At 41.4% G+C, this 21,029-nt stretch overlaps 2 long non-coding RNA genes across 2 annotated transcripts in view; one reads left to right on the top strand and one right to left on the bottom strand.

Moving 5' to 3' along the window:
* Positions 1 to 1,136: 1,136 nt before the first annotated feature.
* Positions 1,137 to 21,029, bottom strand: part of LOC147753097 (uncharacterized) — a 35,965-nt gene continuing 16,072 nt past the window's right edge. Inside the window, exons 2-3 of the long non-coding RNA XR_015312209.1 lie at positions 3,745 to 3,842; positions 1,137 to 3,220 (exon numbers count right to left, since the gene is read on the bottom strand). This is a non-coding gene — a long non-coding RNA (uncharacterized LOC147753097). The remainder of the gene's footprint in view (positions 3,221 to 3,744; positions 3,843 to 21,029) is intronic.
* The window catches only part of LOC111263223 (uncharacterized), a 32,212-nt gene continuing 18,593 nt past the window's right edge, over positions 7,411 to 21,029 (top strand). The window contains exon 1 of the long non-coding RNA XR_002682100.2: positions 7,411 to 7,628. This is a non-coding gene — a long non-coding RNA (uncharacterized LOC111263223). The remainder of the gene's footprint in view (positions 7,629 to 21,029) is intronic.

Below are 21,029 nucleotides of genomic sequence, written 5' to 3'. Positions count from 1 at the left end.
GAAATCATCGCTCCGATTCGGGGATCATGATACGTCTCCATCTCGTTAACGCTAAGCTCTGCGAAGGAAAACAACAACGATCCTGTCTAACGTAAAATGGTTGGTTTGGCGGAGATTTCGAGAAACAAAGCAAAGGAGGATAGCCCATGGAATTGAAGAGGGATTCTGATTGCGTCACTGAATCGTAAAGCATCGGCCTGCTTTACAACTTGATCTGCTTACGTGAGAAGCGCTTATTGAGGGTGGAAGAAGACAACGCATAACTAGGCGATTCCAGAAAGAAACCCAACGCTGTCCCATACTAAATTTTTAGTATGTTTTAATCGTCGTCGTAGATAAAGACTGTTCGGCTACGGTGGTACAAACTACAGTGCAGGCAAATAGTGAATATCGATATACTATAGTACCTATATGGAAAAGTGAGTGGCTGTATTTGTCGGAAGACAAAAACGTTTTAATTTTATAGCAATTCGTGGATTCGTTGCGTTATATTATTATCATAAGTTGAAAGTTGACAACGGTATTAGATTACGTAATCATAGAGATGACGAACGATGATGAGATAAACGTGACCGGTAAGCGCTTCTAACACAATTCGTTGATCAAAAATGTCCCAGCTAGACTCTGCTGGGCGCACACGAATCCCCCTTATATTAGCGTATTTAGATAGGATCTAACTGTAGAACTGTGACAACAACGAAGCCATTTCTAGCAGAAAAATTGGACGCACGTATTGTACCGGGTTTAGTGCTAACCAACAACTATCCATGTATTCAACTTGACTGTATCAATAGTTATTACTGATAGCAATGCCGTCCGCATGGACACGCCGGAGGTCGAGTAAAAAGCTTTTCAGCTTCAATGTGCTGATAAACCCGCGTAATGAACGTGTAAGCTGGAAGACGCCGATAAATAAATACGGACGACATCTTTCAACGATGGAAAAAGCTATTACACTCTTATAATTGGTATTAGGCCTTATTAGGTATGCCATCAAGGCTTAGTCGTCTAGATGATGGCAGACCCGCTATGCGGATAAAGTATTCTGCTAGTTGGGTGCAACATCGTGTCATCTCGATATCGAGTAAAATTGATAGTAGCTGGCCTATACGTAATCGTAGATAAACCATAACGAGTTGAATATTTCTATTGAATGGAAATTTATTCTAGGTACTCGCTAGGACACGTACAGAGGCAATAGTCGATTCGAAATGCCTAGAAAAAGTCCTTTTTGTAATAGCTAACCCAGTTGTCGCATCGAAAGTTGTCCTGGATCACGATGAATAATTTCGAATAGGAACGAGTTTACTTAGTCTATTTTCGATTCACCTATCGGCTGCATTCACTGCACGACCGAACGACCTTCGCTAGAACACCGCATAGAACTGTCAAGTACGCAACTGGCTAACTACTAATTGCTAATAATGCAGGTAACTTAGTACGAGCGGCTGCGTTTTTGCAGTAGCTCTTTATGTATTACCGATAGAATTGCTCTATTGCCTACTTTGGAACGTGTGTTAGTGTCTGCGGCCTTACGGGTGGAACGATTGCGAGACCTATCGTGATCTTAACAGGCACAATTGTTTGTGTAGGTGGCCGTTTTACACGGACTAGCAGAAGGTCGTTTTGTCTTATGCAGTGATTGATTATCTTGTCCTGCTCTCGTGTCCCTATTAATAATCGTATCGCAGATATGATAGTGTAATGCAGAGGACGCACGCCAAGCATCGACTTTTCGGTCAGGTCCTATTTGAATGATTTGTAATACATTGACTCAAGTGTTTATTTAGGTTTAGATGCGGTCATAGCACTTATCGTGTGAGCAAATATTTATTTCTAAATAAACGTACCTTTTTTTTTTTTTTTTTTTTTTCATTAGACAAAAGCTATCGATTTTGTAGTTATCGTTGCGTTGTGACCAGGACGGTGCGGGAATCGCTGGAAGTCCAATAATTGGCTCGTGTTTCAAACTTTACCCAATGCGAACGTTAAATGTGTTGCAATCCGACCGATATTTTTCAATCATTTCAAAACTATTGTTTCTCAGTGAAATTTGTAATCATTTCCTGGTTACTGAGTGTTAATTATAGTAATAATAGTTGTCCAAATTTAAAGGACCATTTTAATATTTATATATTCGCCCCGGTTGATAAACATTCACCACACCGAGGAGTTTGTTGTTATCGTTAACACTTATTTCCTTGTGCACGGAGGCTCTGACGCTGGCCACAGGATAATAGGCATCCCGTCGTGCTTCGCTTGTTTTAGGCAGGATATTATTACTTTTTCTACGCATCGGCAGCCCAGTGCGTGGGTATCAAAGACCCTGTAATATGTAGGCAATTGTAACGCTCCCGTTTCCGGCTTAAAAATGGGAAATAATGCCACACTACCACGAATTTTGCGATAGAATCAAACTGCGAGAACATTCATATCGACCAAGCTCTTCAACTAAGCAGAGCGAGACCTATTAGTGCTAGATAAAACCTATACATTATTACTTAATATGTATCAAATTCAGACTGCTATATTGTTTATTAGGAAATACAGCCGGCACAACGCCGCCATGCATACATTGTATCAGGGTTTCCGTGCTTCATTGTTTCACTTAACAAAGATATCGTCATTCATTATGGGAGTTCTTGCCTGAACAAAATATATCTCTCGTAACGATGGCGTCTAATAAAGCTGTGAGCTTCATATTATTGTCCACGAAAGAAAAGTAAAGTTTAAAATTTTACACGAAGTATTTAAGTTGAAAGTGTTCTTCAACAACGTTAACGGTTTCTAAGCGAAGTCTCTTCTTTTCAGAAGGTTCGATCAATTAGAGAACTGTGTCGCGCCAAAGATGGCATTGGCATTGCTCATATATTAGAGCATAATTCATGGTCTATAGTAATAATCGATCGGATCTTCCGATCGATTTCGCGGGTTTCTTTTCCTTGTGCTGAAATCTTTCACGGCGCTTTTACTAGCCGCCTGCACTCGCGGACAATTACAGCCTAGGTAGGTAAGTCCGATATTACCTACTCGGGCGATATAGTTGTATCACTGTGACACAATTGCTGCTAAAAGGAGAAACGTTTGTAGTTACGATTATGTGGACGCCGAGTACACTGTCCTTGCTCTAACATTACTCAAGGCTAAGATAACGGATACGTGTTCCACTGACGACGATTGACACCTGATTCGTGCGTCCGAGCAACAGGAGGTTGGCGACCTTGAAAAAAAAAACACGAATGAACTCATTTTCAGAACCACGCAAATATGTATCGCAGGAAATAGGTGTAAGACGGTGGGTGTGCATTCAGTTGGACCTAACACAATCACAAGGTGTACAATCCGAACAGGATTGAAGTCAGTCGTATATGCAAATAGTTATCACTTGATAGTCTAGTTTGCATGTACAACTAACTTAACTTTTTGTAGTTGCCAGATTGTTAGTTGGCCACTTGCAGATTTCAATTATGTCCCATGAGGGATTCAGTAGCCCGGTGACAGTGGCAAGTTTCAAGTGTACAGTCTGAATAAGGAAAAAAAGCTTAACATCGGTAGATATATTTGACTCTTAATCATATAATTATTGCAATGAGCAGAATATTATCCGTACGTCGGATACATTTCCAGTGGCCTCTAACAGAACAAAGGGCAAGTTCAGGAGGGAATCGGATCAGTTAGCTGCTCGCACGGGTAACAATAATGTCAAGCCAGCATGCAGGCTTAGGTTCAGTGTTGTTATCTTACATAGCTTCTTCTTTCGTCACATGTGGCGCGTTTTGTGCCTACGGCCTATCGGCAAGTCGATTGATTTGCTTGTCCTGAACCAGTGTCCCGCGCAGGATCTGGAGAGAAGATTCGGTCGCTCTTATTCCTCGTATGTCTGTCTTTTAAGGAGCGTGCATCGGTGGAAGTGATTTGCGAGAGGACCTATTGTCATTTCGCTAGTACGTACTCAACCGTAGGCCTGTTCGTCAGCGATTATGCCGTGAAGTATGATTTCTTGTGTGTAAACAGACCACGCTAACCAGAGACAGGTGTATCTCGCATGTGACAGCTGCCACGGTGGTGTACGTACGTAACTTTCTGCGCACGCCTATGAAGTTTCTGTACGATCAAGAATCGTGAACAATTCACGTAGGCATTTTGTCCCTTACGCCCTGCGGCATTCTACAGCCACGTGAAAACATTCCATCTCGGCACGGCGAAAACATCCACTGCCGTTAATAGCGTATAGAAGCAGAGCCGGTTACAGAGTTCTTAGGCGACGAATAGGTAAACGGTTGTTATATGCTAGTGAATCAGAAGCTCTTAAATGTTTACAGAACCTAGACTGTATCCTCTATTTACCGCTAAGCGCCAGACGTATTTAGTTAGTGCGTTTTGAATGGATTAATTTCCCACACGAGTGTTATCAAAATGATATAACGGAAAAAGATTATAGACAGAAAAGCTGTCCATGATTGATCGTTTGTTTTCATATGATAGCACACTTTTTGAAAGCACTTGTTGCGACTTGAGTCATCATGTTAAGTTAACACAAAACTTTGCCTCATGGAGAACTCAAAAGTAGGATATATAATTTAGATGCTTAGACCCAAAACATGTACCAATATTACGCGAACTGACTCACGTACAGAAAAACGTACGGAGAAGAGAACTCGAATGGGTTTGCGGGTCCTAGTCCAGAGATTTATAAACCCTATCCGTGATACAATCGTCGTTAAAGATACGACTTAAGATAATCTTAGAAGGCACAGTGTAATTAACTTAAAAACATAATAGGGCATCTTCTTTTAGCTTCACTGTTGCTTACAGATTGGTCAAGTACAGCCGCGTAAGCCTTAGCAGCTTCACCAAGAGTCGAGGCTGATTTTGTGGCTAATCTGACCATGTGTTTGCTAAGTGAATACTCCTAATGTCGCACAAGTTAGCGTCAATTGAAGAAGCGGTTTTTTTTTAAAATGTAGTTGTCGCTAGGGGACGGATGCTAACGTTCGTAGAGAGCGGTCGTTGTTACAGTGTAGAAAAAAATCAGTGTCTGAATCGTAATATAGTTGCATCAATTTCTACATCTAATTATTTAGAAAAACAAGGATGGCCAATAGCAGGCAGGACTCAGCTATCCCTACCACGAAGTTTGTTGTCAGGAGCATAATATTGTACAATATAAGCACAATCTTTTCTTATCTGTAGCTAGAAAAATACCCTCCATTATGGAAATATTCAAGTGCATCCTGCTTGCCCCAAACCTAAATTAAACACAAAAGTTCAAAGTAGACCACTGCTAGGTTAGTATGAAATTATGTCCAATGTAGTACAAGATGCTAGGTAATACGATCAAAGTAAATCACATCCTTTATACAACGTTTATAAAATCTTTTATTTTTTATATATTTATAAGATCTTGGTCTTTTTAAAATAGATGAATATTACTAGGGCACGCAAAATACAAAGGTTTAACATGAAATAATTTTCAACCCTTTCCTTACTTAGAAAATTCTAACTAAGCGCCACCCAATGTCATCTCCATTTCTGTTATGAACAAACGTTCAATCGAAATTGATAATCTGTCAAGTAATATGGAAGAACTTGGGTGACCGAACGGATGGCTTTATACTGCTACCTCTGCAGCCAGTAACCACCGCCGCTGACGGGACTTCTGACACTATAATTGTTCTATAGCCCCGCCACTCTGCCGTCGACTGTTTTACACAGATTGCTGTCGTGACGCTGTCACCGTTGCCGTTAAACTATTCTAGAGAGTAAAGTTCAAGTTCACTTGACGCTTTCGACGTTATGAGATTTTAAACGAAGCCCTAATCAGACCTATCTGCCGGCGGTACCTGTTTGCTTGTTTCGTCGGTTTGCCGGCACTCTGCCTAGCTTTCGCTTCACTATAACTACATACCAATATGATGTTTAGAGTTCACCGGCTTAATGCCAGCAGCATAAAGGTTGGCAAGATAGTTTGCCCCACGCCTACCCCTGTGTCTATTGACAAGATTCACAGCTTCTTCAGCTTAACGAGTGGCGATGGCAGGTGCGACGACGCGCGGCCCGAGAGAATTCCATTTAGACAGACAGGCCGGATGACGAGAAATACACACAGACACACAGCCAGTGGTTGAGAATGGACGTTCTCCGAGATACCGTGTTTATGCCATATGACTTAGTACTTTTCCGACAGAAGAGACAGGGGACAGTGGCATTTTGCGTGGTCTAGTGAACGTAGCTGGCAGTCGTAGTTGCTCTATGGATTATAACGAGGCGACCGCTACGGTCTGGAGGAGCTTCGGTACTTTTGAGTCGTTCTAGAAATTTGATTTTGATATTGGTCGAAACGGACACTGCTTTTCTGGAAAAAAAAAAAGGTGCTTATTATATCTGGGCTTATCTGAGGGGTAGGCATCGAATGTAAGGGGGGCAGGAAGAGCTCTGGGGCAAGTTCGAGTTGCTAAAGAACTTTCAGCAACCTGTTCTGTAAAATGTCTCTAAAAAAGTGCTAAGCTTAATTTACGACGTGGGCTAGAGGGTAGCATAGGAAACGATGTCGAGCGGAAAGGCAAAATATATTAAATAAAGTAATAAATAACTTCTGGAGAAAAATCTTGTTAAAGTTCTTTTTACAACTGTACATTTGTGATATTACACCTGTACGAGTAAATGTGGATAGCTAGATGATGATTTCAGAAAAACGTCAGTAAAAGTTTGTTGAAATTTTATTTTTTTCAAATGTAAGGTTATTTAATTAGCAGCCATGCTTCTGACAAGCTCAAAAATACTATACTTTGTTATACCTATCTCTCTAAATAAATGTGACCACAACTTACTTATTGCATCCCGTCGATGTTCCCTGTACGTTTCGTTTTCGTCTTAGCTAGGATGGTACAGATAAGGGACGTTCAATTGTTAAGAAATAAATGCATCATCGATAATTCATGTATCCCTAGGCAATTTACAACAACGACGTAATCTCATACGGTCACAGGCAGCTGCTGCTAAATTGTCCTAACAGAAAGTTTAGCTGTCGTGAGCCGTTCCACTATTAGTCGTATCGCAGAGCCCTTAGTGGATCCCGCATCTTCACGAATACTCTCTTGTATTTCATAGTCGCGTTTCAATTAATGCAGATGCAATCAGCATTATATATATGTGCACAAAACGACCAGTGTGTCTGGTCATCATAACCGATCAAATATGGCCGGAACGGCGACACGGATACAAATGCCGAATGAGCAGCTGGCGTTGCTATTGATGACTTTAATCATGCATTGCCTAATCCTTTGTGGTCGAAAGGTTACTTCGATAATCTCTCTCTCTCTCTCTCTCTCTCTACGTACGGTGTTGGCTCTATGCTGAAACTTCGTTCGCAATCTAAACCTTCTTCTATAAGAGAAAAAGATAGAAAGCGACCAGCGGGCGTCACAACGACGCCGTTGTATTCTCCATATGTCTGCCGATTGCTTTCGATACGGCCAAATCGAAACAAATAGAATAGAACGTATAGACGTTGCGTAAAAAGCTGTGACCATTAGAGCACCACCAGTTACTAGCCAACCCTATTGTGTCACCTAACGTGCCGATGCAGCTATGTATGCGGATCCGGTCCGGACGACTTTAGCGTTCAGGTAATTCATATCGGTATTTATTTACTGATTTAACTTTTCTACAATTTTTTTTTTGTTGGGCATACGTGAACGTTAGTCTTTTCTTTCGGACATGCGCCTTTTTCTTTCTATCGGGTAACGAATCGAGATCAAGAACAGGGAATTTAAAAAAGTGAGAACAAAAATTTAACGGGGCGTGACTGAGGGACCATGTGGTCTTTTATAGACAGCTGACTCAATATGCCGCGAGCCCTATGTGCAGGGCTGATACGAAACGTCGATTTCAGCGCATTGAATATACTGACGACGCAAGCCAACCAATGACGGCTGTGTTGTCGATGCTCCTAAGGGGCATCAAATTCGGCCATCGTTTTACACCATGGTAATATGCCATGCTGTAATAGTAGTAGCGGCGTTGGCAACGAGAACGCGGTGATCTGATCTGATCTGATCTGCTGTCTTTCAGACGGAGGTAGCAGAAGCAGCCTGCAAGCAGGTGTGAATACTCGGGAGTATGCAACACGTTTGCTGTTGATATTGTTTATGTTTTATGGAATATGGAGGCGATACAAACAAAACATTATATCGTATCGATACAGCGGCAAGAGGCGTAACGACTATTCGCGCATGATTCAAGTGGTTAGATTATTGTATCTTCCTAAAACTTAGCTAGAGAATACTTGTTTAAGTTTTAACAACTTTTCTGTGTGAGGAAACCCTATACTGAGACTTGACCAACGAGAACTTGAGTTTTAGCAAATATATTACATGTAAGATTCTGTTTGTAATATTTGTTTGTAAAATATTTTCTTGACTTTTAACGATTTTGTTGTAAGCGGCAATTTTGTCTGAAACTTGGCTAAAGGAAGCTTGTTTGAGTGTTAATAACTTTTGTTTGTATGAGGAAACTCTGTCCTGAGACTTGGCCAATGGGGGACTTATTTAAATTTTAACTTCTTTGTATGTGGAAATGTTGTCCTAAACGATGGCCAAAAGAAAACGTTTGTTTTAACCACTTCTTTGTATCTTCCTGAAACTTAGCTAGAGAACACTTATTTAAGTTTTAACAAGTAGAAAAATAGGTAGGGAAAACATGGGAGAAAATTCAATAATTATTATTTTTTTTTTTTTAACTATATTAACTTGTGCGTTACGATTGCTTGTAACGATTAAACTTAACGATTAAATTTGATATAAAACAAATTTACGATAGGAATCTAGCTCATTCGGCTTTCTTGATACTTTCAACGAACTCATATCGATAGATTACGCTACACAGTGGCCTCTTCTCAACGATCGTCTTGTCGATCAAAGGGTTCCAGAGCACTTCTGTATCTAGTGTATTTTGCACATTCATTTCATCGAGAAAGACTTCGAGTAAGAAAAAAACAAATAGTTTTACATTTCCACACAAAAAAACTGACTTACTACACAACTTACTCGATCAACGTGTCAATGTTGGCATAATTTTCTGCATAGCTACAATCATAGGTGACAATAAACCAACTATGTGAGTGCGCGACTCAGGTTGTGGCACTAAACCGTTAAGATATGGTTCGGCCGCACTCGTATAATAAGTGCAAGTGAAGGGTCGCCATGGACGACCTGAAGTTCACGTTCGAAGTGCAATATAAATGTATGAAAAAATAAATAAATTAAACGTAATAACAGATAGCACTGAAGGAAGTTTTGGGGGAAGCGGACGACGTCATCGCTAACTTTCAAAGTTGAAGTTCAAAGAAAATCGAAGAACATCCTAACCTAAGGGCAAAACTGTTGTGCTGGAGTGAACCAATACAGGGAAGCGTGTAATGTTTGAAGACGCGTATGTGTTCTAATTTTCGTCATTTGGAGCTATGGGAAATTTGTACTAATTGAAATTAACTACCGACCCACGCTGCTTCGTCTGTTTAAACAACAAAGTTACAACGGATCAGAAAACGATTTGATGCCTCTAGGACCGATTCTTGCTGTCCATTTGAACGCGGCTGTTATCGTAGCCACAACGACTGAAGGCGAAGAAACAGATTTGGCTGGGTCCTAGGTAATGACGTTCGTTCAGGTGATAAACTTCCAGCGTGATTCAATCAAAATCGTAATAACCATATAGGAGATTCCATGTGTAATTAAGCTTGCTATGGAACAAAGGTTGATAAGTATAAAAAAGGAACAAGTGGTTTGTGTCGATTAAAATATTCCTAAATTGTAAATAAAATAAGACAGAAAGGAAGCTCAGATACAAAATAGAAAATCTATCTATAGGTAATTCATATCGGTATTCATCCACTGATTTAACTTCTAAGCTAAAGGTCTAAAGAACTGTTCGTCTCGATAAAAACCTATGGCGCCTTATAATTATCCCCAATGATTCGATGACGTTGAGTTAGACATCCTTGCTCTGCTTTTTGACTTTCAGTGTACTACTTTACTATGGAAAAGAAAACATTGACCAGTGCGAAAACACTTCCGTTTTTGTTTGGCTGTTATTATTCATGGTATCACATCAACGCGTAACTTTATTTTTGCGTTGAACTCTACAGACCAGGCTTTTTTTCTAGCGAAGTTCTCCAAAAGTCAACTGATTGGGCAAATTCAATCTGGGTAGAGAATCGAAGTGAACTTTAGGTACTTACAACTGCCTATTTCCCTATTTATCCTAAATTATAGTAGGTCGAGGACGAATTACTGTGCTATGCCTTCCGCGCTAATGATCCACCTCACGAACTATGCATTGCTCGTCTGAGATGAATACTGCTAAGCCGTTAGAGTTACTGAATTTACTTGAGACGGGTCTTTTTACCGAAGTTCGTTCACTTTTGATTGATTTCCTAAAACTGAAGATTGACTTCCTAATCTTATACGACTCAGAGAAAGATAATTCACATAAACATCCGCAACTAGCTCACAGAGCGTCTGAGATCGCTTCAGAAAAGACAGACAAATATAGTAGTAGGATATAGAGAGCAGCTTTTGCTAGCATGGACACATATTCTTCGCTTATGGGAGAAGCCATGATTTTCCTACTCTGTTCCCCCGTTTTCATCGTATATGAATGACGTGTTTGATTATTACCTAAACAGACAAATACTTTGACGGGGCACGGATTTTAAAATCAACCCGCATGCTAGAAATACCGAGCATCAGCTGTATCACCACAGGAACGGCTTGACGTTAAATTGGTATTTGTTATTTATTTCTTCATAACGCAAAGCAGCTTTTTGTTGTCATTTATAAGGTCGTCTCTTCAAAGTTATGTTAGTTCATCTAATTGGCATAGTTACTAAATTTGGGTACGTTTTTTTAATAAGTGCAGCATTAGAAGTGAAGCTGGAAGCTCAGAAGCGGGGCTAGATGCGCTATAACCAGTTTCCAATGAAAAACTACAAACTAGGTTAGGTATCTATTTCGAGAAGAAACTTCCCATCATTTGTTAGCAGGAATAAGTTATACCAATTATAGTTGACATCGCCGGGACCCGTGAATGCAGCAAACAAAAATGTTAACCACTTAGCGAAACAAGCCAATTAATCTCTTATAAATTTTGTTACTATTTTAATAATTACGTATAGAACAGATGTTTCGTCTCCTATTTAGCTAGCCAATGCAAGCCAACAAACCTGGCCTGACGCCTAATATGTGTACGTACTACTTTATGGGCGTTAGCTGAACAAATACTCTTTCATCTAAGGCTTCATAAGTCGACATATTGCCTACTGCTGCCCTCAGCGTTTCTGTTTTTTTTTTTCAAATCGAAGCAACTGCGGTCTTGGCGTTGGCAGGAAGGGACCTTTCAGGGACGTTGTTTATGTTTGATTGAATTGATCATACTTTTTCTGTTTTCACACAAAAACAGGCAATTGTAGGGTAAAATGAAAGACAGCCTCGAGCTGTGAATCGCTGCCGAACAAGAGACGTCTGCTCTATCTGAACGACTTCAGACAAATTTTATTTTGCACGTGGTCCAAAATGCGTGCGGCAATATTAGCTGAATTATTCAGTTTGCTACGATTTAGGCCACTGCAACGAGCTGTGGAACCAGAGGGATCTAGGCCGAACTTCCCAGTAATTGTTGCAGAAGCAAAGCTTTAGTAGAAAAGAGTTCGGTGCTCTTGGCGCTTACCAACCCGTTAGACTCATTATGTGATTGTTTGTATTTTACGTATTAGTCACTTTGGACACATTACGTCAAAGAAATAGAATAATGTAAATTAATCATTACACTGCAGTGCAATATGTGTGCTCTAAAACTTAGGGCCGACTGCTCGTATAAAATGTTTGTTCGTTAAGGGCTGAGCAGAGGATTTCGAATGGCGTTTTAGTAGCTCCTTCAAAGCTTGCTTATGTCGTTTTCCCGCAAATCACACCTAGCTCCCAATGGGTGTTATTTTCGTATATGGTGGCGAAAACCTTTCCTGCTGACAAATAGCCACTGTCGCCATTACCTGATGTACTCCCCTAGTCCTCATTCGATAGAGCCCTGTTAAGAGTGGTGCTATATCCGTTTGTGTCCTCTTGTCGTCCTGTACAAAACACATACTGTTCCTTTGATAGACTTCGTTTTCTTGGAGGACTAATCTTTGCTAATGTGTTGTCTAAATAAAATGTGCTTGGTCCGAGTGGAGCATGGGTCAATCAAAAAAAATTAAAGAGGATTAAACTAGGTAGATTGATAGATCTCAATCGACACATCTGTTCTCTATCACGTACTTATATTTATGCACCGGAACAGATGCGTATTTGCTAACTTTTTTGGCCCATACTGGCTGCACCGAACGTTGATCGTTGACTGCCACTTCACTATAACCCGCCGACGTTCTGCTCCGCAATAGCTGGCCGCGTAGATTATAGCCCGTCCATTCGTTAAATCGGTAAACAGCACTTTCTGTAATTTTATGGGCAAACCTAAAGGACACCAATGGTCAACAATTATTTTTATCGCCAACTTAGAAAAGTGTACGCTCGCAAGCATAATGGCGTAGTTTCTAAACTCGTGCGCAAGAACGGTTTGTGCATAGATTGGGTTGAACGATCGTCGATGCATATTGTTAAAAAAAAACCCAGCTTTCGAATCGAGTCGAATTGTAAGTTGACGTTCCGGCCAGCCGGCCAGTGACAGCGGCAACAACTGGTATTACTATAACTATAGGAAAAAGTAGACAATCACAAAATAGCTTCAGCGGTCATGTAATGACAAGTATAATCTTTGGAGTACCGCTGCTACAACCAGTACAGTGACTAACGTCAATAAGCAGCAAGAGCGAGATAGGCTACCTTAAAAATTCGACAATGGCGGCGTCCCGCATTACACGGCGCCAACAGTCACTCGTATCTCCAACAGCCGACAGCGCGAGCCCTACACGTGCAATTTCATCGGGCATAGCGTCATGTCGCATGGTGCATGACATGCCTGATGTAAGGCAAGGGCCTCCACCCCGTCAGGCCATCCAAGTCGCTCCACATCAACTTTTCGCCCATGTCAGCTCACAGGCACAGGCTGTTGCTTCGTATAGAGAAGGACGATAGGGAGACTATAGGCAAGAGAAAATATGAAGCCACCGTTTGCCCATATGTGCGTGCGTGTGATTAAGATGCCTATACATCACAGGTGCTGTTTTGACGCTCTGCCCGTGCATATTAAAGTTGGTGTAGATCGAAGAGACGTAACGCATAAGTGAGTATACAAACAAATGTAAATCGTTTATAGACAAACTCTACTGGCCGCGATAATATCTCAGGAGTGTTGAAGAGCCATCTTGCACGGTATATCACTAAAACAGCTACATTAACAGATATACACAAAACACGTTTTGTACGTGACGTTCGCTAATGCAATACCGTTCTGGCGTAAGAACCGCAGCAGAGTGTTGTGAAACGCTCTGTGTGAACACACGCGTAGAAACGGTGTGGCTTCTGTCGGGCTAAACTGTTATAGGTCCGTTCAGCAGGCCAAGTGGTTACAATCAGAACACCTACTCAAAGTCGAACCTGTGCCAAGATAATCGGGAAGTTTTCTGCGGCATTTTATGAAACAGCTATTTCTTCATTTTAACTGAGGTATGCGAGGTCAGGTTTGCCGCCGTCGTTGTGTTAACGACCGGGCTAAGATTTGGAAGGGTCTAATTATTGCCTCTGCCCAACACTATTTCTGTAGTAAAAGCTTTCGTTTTTTTTGAAAAGGATCCAGGTTAAATACGAAATTGTTCGTCATTTATGGGGGAAAATTTACGGAGGTCAATCCGTGGACGCTGGCTCTAAATAAGTATTAGACTCCTTTCCGCATTACCAATTAAAAGGTCGAACAGCCTGTTTGATATGTGAACGATTTCCGTCTAGTAAACAAGACAAGACTTTGCTGCTATCTACAATAACAAGAATAACGTGAGCTGCGCAGTCACGCTCCTTGATTTCGAGTGTTTTGTTACCTCAGTCTGTAGCAAAATTCTTTATGTAACTATAGAGTTAATTCTGCTTGATTGAGTCCTATCACTCGGTGCTTTCTGGGCATGACAGGCGTGTATGTAGAGCAGTACGTCGCTATGCCATTCGTGAGCGACGATCATAAATGTTCTATGATGGCCCAAAGGGCGAGTCCGATGAGAAATTAAAACGCTATTTTCGAGAACAAAATATAGATGTTTCAGGTATACCGATATGAAGTGGGCCACGCAAGTAAGTGCGCCGACCTTGCGCAGACTCCCGACCGCGAGTATAGATATTTCAAATACAGAATTAGCTCATAACCCACAACAAATCATCAAAAAGTTGATCCGAGGAGTTATAATTAGCGCGCAGCAGAGTATTGTATTAATTGCTTGCGGCAAGATAAACGTTCTATTCATAAACAGTGCCTCCTGCTAGTTAACTTCGAAGCGAACGCGCTAGCCAATACTCAACAACTTACGAGTAACTACTATTCAATAGAAATTGTTCAATCCTGTTCGAAAGTTTCGACCGCTATGCTAAACAACGGTGCATAATTTATTTCTAACAACATTCCCGTGGATATTTGTTACTATCGACAAGCAAAACTGCATCGCTGCCGGTTTTAGGTGTTTCTTTTAAAAACCTATGGAAACAAGCGGAAGGAACATTATACTGCATATACGATCGACTATAGTAGTAGTAACAATTGAACAATCGGGCTGTTGGTCCCGCGGTCTAATTACAACGAACGGATCAAATGCTAGATACTATAGGTCAGGTTCGACACGCATATTATGATTGATCATGACCTGAAGTCGCGTGAACCGCCCAAGAACCTAGGCGATTTTTTTTTGCCCAGAGCTTAGCAGAGGCCACCTTTCCTTTGTTGACAGTCTTATTCTTTTTGTCCGCTGTCATTATTAATATTCTGATTGTTGTTGGCAGCATCGTCGCAGATGTTGAAGTTAACTATCGCAGACACCCAGCAGAAATGAGCGGCGGCTTACCTTGGTACATCCCTGTCAGTTTGCTCTTCTAACGTTTGTAATTACTAGCAGCAGCAGCAGCAGCAGCAGCAGCAGCACTAGCAAGACAATCCCTTAACGAAAACGCCACTCTTCGTAGCATACGATGTACGTGTGCTACGAATGGAAGCATTTTTAGAGGAAAAAGCGTCCCCTTTCCAGCCGTTTGCCTATATGTGTGTGTGTGTATATATATATAGGCAAGCATAGATATATATATCGTGATATTACTAATATAGTACTTATATTGCTGTTCGACGAACACGGTCAGCTTATACGTCAGCCCCATATCATTTAAATGGTGAAACTCAGCGAACCGATCTGTTTCTTGTAAATCTGCATTAATCATTGTGGACGTATAGAACATGATCAACGCTTGATCGATTATAATGGCGAGATAGGCAATAAGCGAAGGCCGCTCTACACAATCGTGGCACAAATATGAACGCTATTCTTTGCCGTACAGCATTGTATCGCAATAGATACGTCCAACTAACAAGAAAACAAATAACCCAATCAATTTCCATTAATGTTCGCACGATACAGGGGCAGTAGGCCAGCCGTCTCCGCACTACTGGCCCAGATTGTATTCTCTAAACGACGCTTGTCCTGGCTTACTTTTTTAGCTCAGGCCTCTGGCCTAGCAGGCAACTTGCTATAATTTTAAGGTCGATCAGACGACAACGGAAACATCGAGCCACTATCGAACGGCATACCATCAATTGATTGAATCGAAAGTCATAGTAGTAGATATAGTTTCAATAAAAAAAAAGCTCAGCTTCAGCTCGTACGGTGCTGGTAACTTAGACTTGCCTTCCAGACCGTTGCCACTAGTAAGTTGGCCACGGGTGCGGATATTTCGTTTATGTTTGCCCAGCATGGCAAAGCGTTGAGTTGCAGAATGTCACTCCGTTATGGCGAAAAATAACCGATGTTGCTAATTAAAGCAGATTGTGCACGTTGAGAACGGTTCAGCTATTAAACATACTTAATATTAGCCTTTGCACGATTCTAACGTTTATAACATTTATAGATCGGTATTCTTCCCAACAACTCAGACCACTCATATCCATACTATCACACAATATCTATTAAATGTTTGTGATGCAGGATTTAAACTATAGGGTTTCCCTCATTTGTACCGATCTCGTTCTCCTGGCCAAGGTTTATTCGACGTCAGGCCGACCTTGACACGCGGCTTGTTGTGTTTTTTTTTGTTTTGGACAAAAACAGATATCTTTTGCGTAATCGCAAGTAATATGCGATCGATAGCTGATACAACTAGCGACAGAAGCCGGACTAATATCAGCCTTATTTATCGTCACTGCCGACCTTCAATATTATACGATAGTCAACGACAACAGTTTCAATGTATTGTTATGCGGGAAAAAACAGAAATGTAGAAAGGAAGAGAGTCGGAAGGCAGGCCCTGTACAGAAGGACAACATATTCTAAATTGGATTTACAATAACATCTATAAAGATCCTATTTTCACGGCTGTTCCATTTTTACTGTTAATACACTTTGGCACAACTGGTCATTGACCAAAAATGCCCCTAATCGTACATTAAACCGTAGAACGGGGCTTTACTAAGCCAGCTCTCAGGGTGTGCCCTACGTTGTATGTTGGACATAAAAGGCGAGCCCATACTTTTAGGACATCGTCAGGGTACGAAAACGCTGCAATAGCGACCAAAAGTTGTAATTTTGCTAAAAATAACTATTAAATTCTACATGACGCAACGCCATTGACGAACATTTCAGGATGAAATTTATTTATAATACTACCGATTAGATCCGGCAGGTGACTCAACTTAAAGCATCTCTTATTATTTGGCTGATTTGAGCATTTTCCTGTAGGAATCTGTTTTCTCTCGAGGGGAAAAGTCTCGGATATGTTAAGTAGTCCATGAAGGTTAAAATGATTTAGACTCTGATTTCAGGTGAGGAATGATCAACTACGCATTCATTTTCTGAATACATCTCAAAAGCGTCTTTAACAGCGGGTCTACGTTAACCGTTTATCAACGATTTAAGAATAACCACATGTATATGCAGTTGATCATATCTTCTATCTTCATCTCACCGAGCGATCGAAATCGGCAGTCTAATAAGACAATAATGTACTCTAACAAGAACGTAGAGTCATGCTTTCATCATGTTTAGCTTCATGGCAGTGTTCAGTCACTTTACGCAGCTAGCGTAAGAGCGCATTGCGTGGGGTGGTCTGTGCCTCGAAGCGGTTACATAGGCTAACTAAAGTATTCAGAACGGGTTCCGCGAAGATCTGCCCCTGAAGTAACATCATCGAGGCCAGCAGTGGCAGTAGCGGCTGCCAACACTTCGAGAGGCGATGCATCTCGAAGAGGTGCTTTGCAAAACGAGTAGTGCCCAATGACAGAAAGCCCTGAAACGTACAGCTGAACGTACGCTTGCGGAGTTTTGGGCCCCCTGAAACCAGCGTATCCGGATCACTTAAAGCTTACGCCGTTAAAAGTTCAACCCAAGCCTTTAGTGAGGTCTCTGTCGCTACTCATCTGAGATCGGAATGGCCGTTATATTGCCTGTGAGTGTGAACATTTCGCATTGCGTTTCGCCGTTGGAGCTCTACCGAGGCTTTAGACGTCAGGCTGATGGTAGAAGCACCGCATGCAACTAGTGCCAGTTGAGCTTCTTTTCGTCGCCACTCAACGTGTGACAGCTAGGACGATGGCTATATATCTATTGTGGTCATTTTTAGACAATCGAGATGTGCAAATCGTTCACTTCACGATCTACTGTTATCGAATGAGTATTGTTAGTGCGGCCCTATGTGTCTACTTGTGAAATCCTGGAATGTTGTATACTATACCATACAGAAACTCGTATCTCATTGTACATTCGGTTAGAAAATACTGATCGAATGCAAAGAATATAATAAGACTCCGTCGTAGGCCACTGCACAGAAACACACACCCAATTTGCGGCATCATTTCATCAACTGGTCTTAATCGACGGACGTTAGGCTGACTAGCATTTTTTCTTAAATGCGACCACACACATCACGCGTTTCCTTATCTACGAGCAGATAGTGATGGTATATCGCAACTACTTCTCCGTAAGCCCGGTCCCGAGAAATACTTTGGTCCCGGTTGATCTTTGTTGGCATCCTAGTGCTGTCAAAAGCGTGACCTTCCTGACGTCATTTTAATAGGAGCGGCTTACCCGACCTTTCGCCATCGCGAAAGGTCGGGTAAGCCGCTCCTATTATCAGGTTCATGTAAGCATGGGCAAGGCGGGCGCACACCTTATCTAAGTGTGTTTAGGTGACGCCCCTTATGGTGGTAAGACGATGCAACAATTCGGCCAGGTATAATATCAACAGTACGAAACTTTTCCTAGACTACGTTGAAGCAAAATAACATATATCTGTTTTGGCTATGATTGCGTATGTGACAGGAAGCCCTAAATCGAATTAGAGGATGGATAACACGACCTGGACTCGAAGCACGAATTTTTCCTTATCGCAGATAATTTGAGAAATGTTATTGTCGTAGCGGAGCCATGTCACCGGAGTGACGCATATATTGTATTTGAACACACAATAGAGAATTATGGGCTTCCCGATTCATAGGCTAACATGTGTTCCCTTATCTTGCGGTTCATCGAGACAAATATAGAGACGTGAATACGGATACTTATGATCATACATCAACTAACTTCTTGAGAAACACCTAAGTCTGTCTAGATCGAAGAAAGCTAACCATAGTTCTTCGTTTAGTGGACCACTCGTGTAACGTAGTCTTCCCAGCTGTCGGTTGTTACGCGTTAATCCAATCTCATCAAATTGCCACAATCGTATCAACAAACCTTAAATATGTGTCAATTCAACATTCATCCTAAATCGTTCACCCGAGTCAAGCAGACAACCTGACCATGAATGGAAGTGGAGCCTACTTTCATTCAAACGTTTCTACGAATAGCAAATAAGTTCACAAGCTAATCGACTGCGTATGGTATATAATGTACAGCTGATATTGTATGTTTCTACAGGAGCGCATAGTCTGCACTATTTAAGGCTAACGGCTTAGACAATTTAACGACACTAATGGAAAATACCTTATTAAATGCATATATGTGAACGGTAAGTCCTAACGAGTAACGAAACCGCGCCGGTGAAAGACTGCGTTGATAATGTTCTGTGTGAAGAATGTATTGATAATGATAGACGGCAAGAAATTCATAATTGTCCTATAGACAACGCGTCGTGGTGATCAAAGAAATTCGAATTAAGTTTGAAAGGATTTCCTAATGGCTTTATCAACGAAATACACTACAACGTATGCCCAACAAAATAAGGGCTGAAAGTTTAAAACATGTAGGGCAAAACGGAATTTTACAACCAATGCAAAGTTTCCAGTGTCTGCAGACAAATATATGACACATTAGACATAAGTTCGGGCGCAGAGTGCAGTTGTTCTATGGAGTTCTCTCTAAAAAAAAACTAACTCTCGCTCTATGGAGTCAATATTACCTCAAATAATGCGCTCGGAACGTATAACTTACTCATATGGAAAAGCACGGGCACGAAAAACCTTTGCTCTATAAACACAATGATCTAGATAAGATAGCTCAATAAATATCGAACGTCAATTAGTCCAAAAATCGTTGAGATTCGCTTCCACCTCTAGGAGAGTACCGTTCATAAACGGCATTGGCCATACGAGATGTATATATCCTAAAGACCCCACACGGATTAAACAACCATCTTTTTTTTTAACAATCTTTTGGGACCCTTATTCGTAAGCTTTCATCCATCTGTATATGTTTGTTGATTAAGCACCGACCATGACCTTCTTTACGTTCTAGTCATAGCGAACACCATCATAATACGCGTACAGGTAGGAGCAGACTTGCAAGTTGACAGGAGCCGCAGATGTGTTTGGAAGAGCTTTCGACATCGATGGCTCCAGATGAGTATCCGAGATGAATTCGAGGGGAGCGGGATGAGGGGCGGTCCAAAAAACGCGCATCTGAGAACAAGGGATCTTCTGGTGACGCAGTTCTAGTCACCAAGGGCGTTACGAGGGCGTTAGTCATCACTATCACGGCCGCTGAAGAAGTATCGAAATGGTCTAAGAGGTATTATTATCGATGCCATGTGAATTAGATTATGGCAAATATGACTGACCTAATTATAATTTATTATAGCCTCACCTTGCTTCTCTCTCCACTTCAATTTCTTTCATCGACTATTGCTTATGAGACTATCTATCTGTATTGTGTATATGATGCGAGGTCCTCCATTGTTCAGGCCGATGGAAGCTTACGCCCTTTCGCTCGCACAAGGAGCAAAAACTTAAGACAACGCGTTCATACGTTGTTACGTGCATTTATCGTGACTAGCGATCATCGAGCGAGCAAGTGGTCTGCGGAAGCCCAGGTCGACCAACTGAGCCGCAGTCTAAGCTAACGTTTCTAGCAGACCTACCAGATTAATCCTTTCTCCATGTTCATGAGCGTTTGTGTTCTATGACACGCTCGCCTGAGCGACAGCGTCTGCCGTCTTAGCATATATTTGTCGTTTCAATCGTATTTAACTCTATATGTATGTGTATCTGTATGAGTATATCTATAACTCCATGGGTCTACGGATTCGAGGGTCTCGTGTTGAATAGATGCATGGCTTCTTTTAGGTGGAACGACCTAAAACTAGCCAGTTCACAGTGATATTGGGAACAAGAGCCGTCCTTTGCCGGCATTGATGAACGACTGTATTAGGTTCGAGTATTGCAGAGAGTGCGATGTTTGTTAGACATAAAACCAGATAATTGCCATTCTGTTGCTGCTAGCTGACCTAGTGTGGTTCAAGTCGGAAAAAAATTCAAAAAAAAAAAAAAGAAATGCCTGATTTGTAGTCACGAGCTATCGCGTAGATTACATGTCATTTCCTTCTTTTGATCTCGCGCCTTTTTCTGTTGGATTTTCAGTTTTC

This window comes from Varroa jacobsoni, unplaced genomic scaffold (genome assembly GCF_002532875.2).
Source record: "Varroa jacobsoni isolate VJ856 unplaced genomic scaffold, vjacob_1.0 scaffold_747, whole genome shotgun sequence".
In the NCBI taxonomy this organism is placed as follows: Eukaryota; Metazoa; Arthropoda; class Arachnida; order Mesostigmata; family Varroidae; genus Varroa; species Varroa jacobsoni.
Note: the sequence above shows the minus strand (reverse complement) of the source record. Positions and strands in the feature narration are given on the sequence as shown.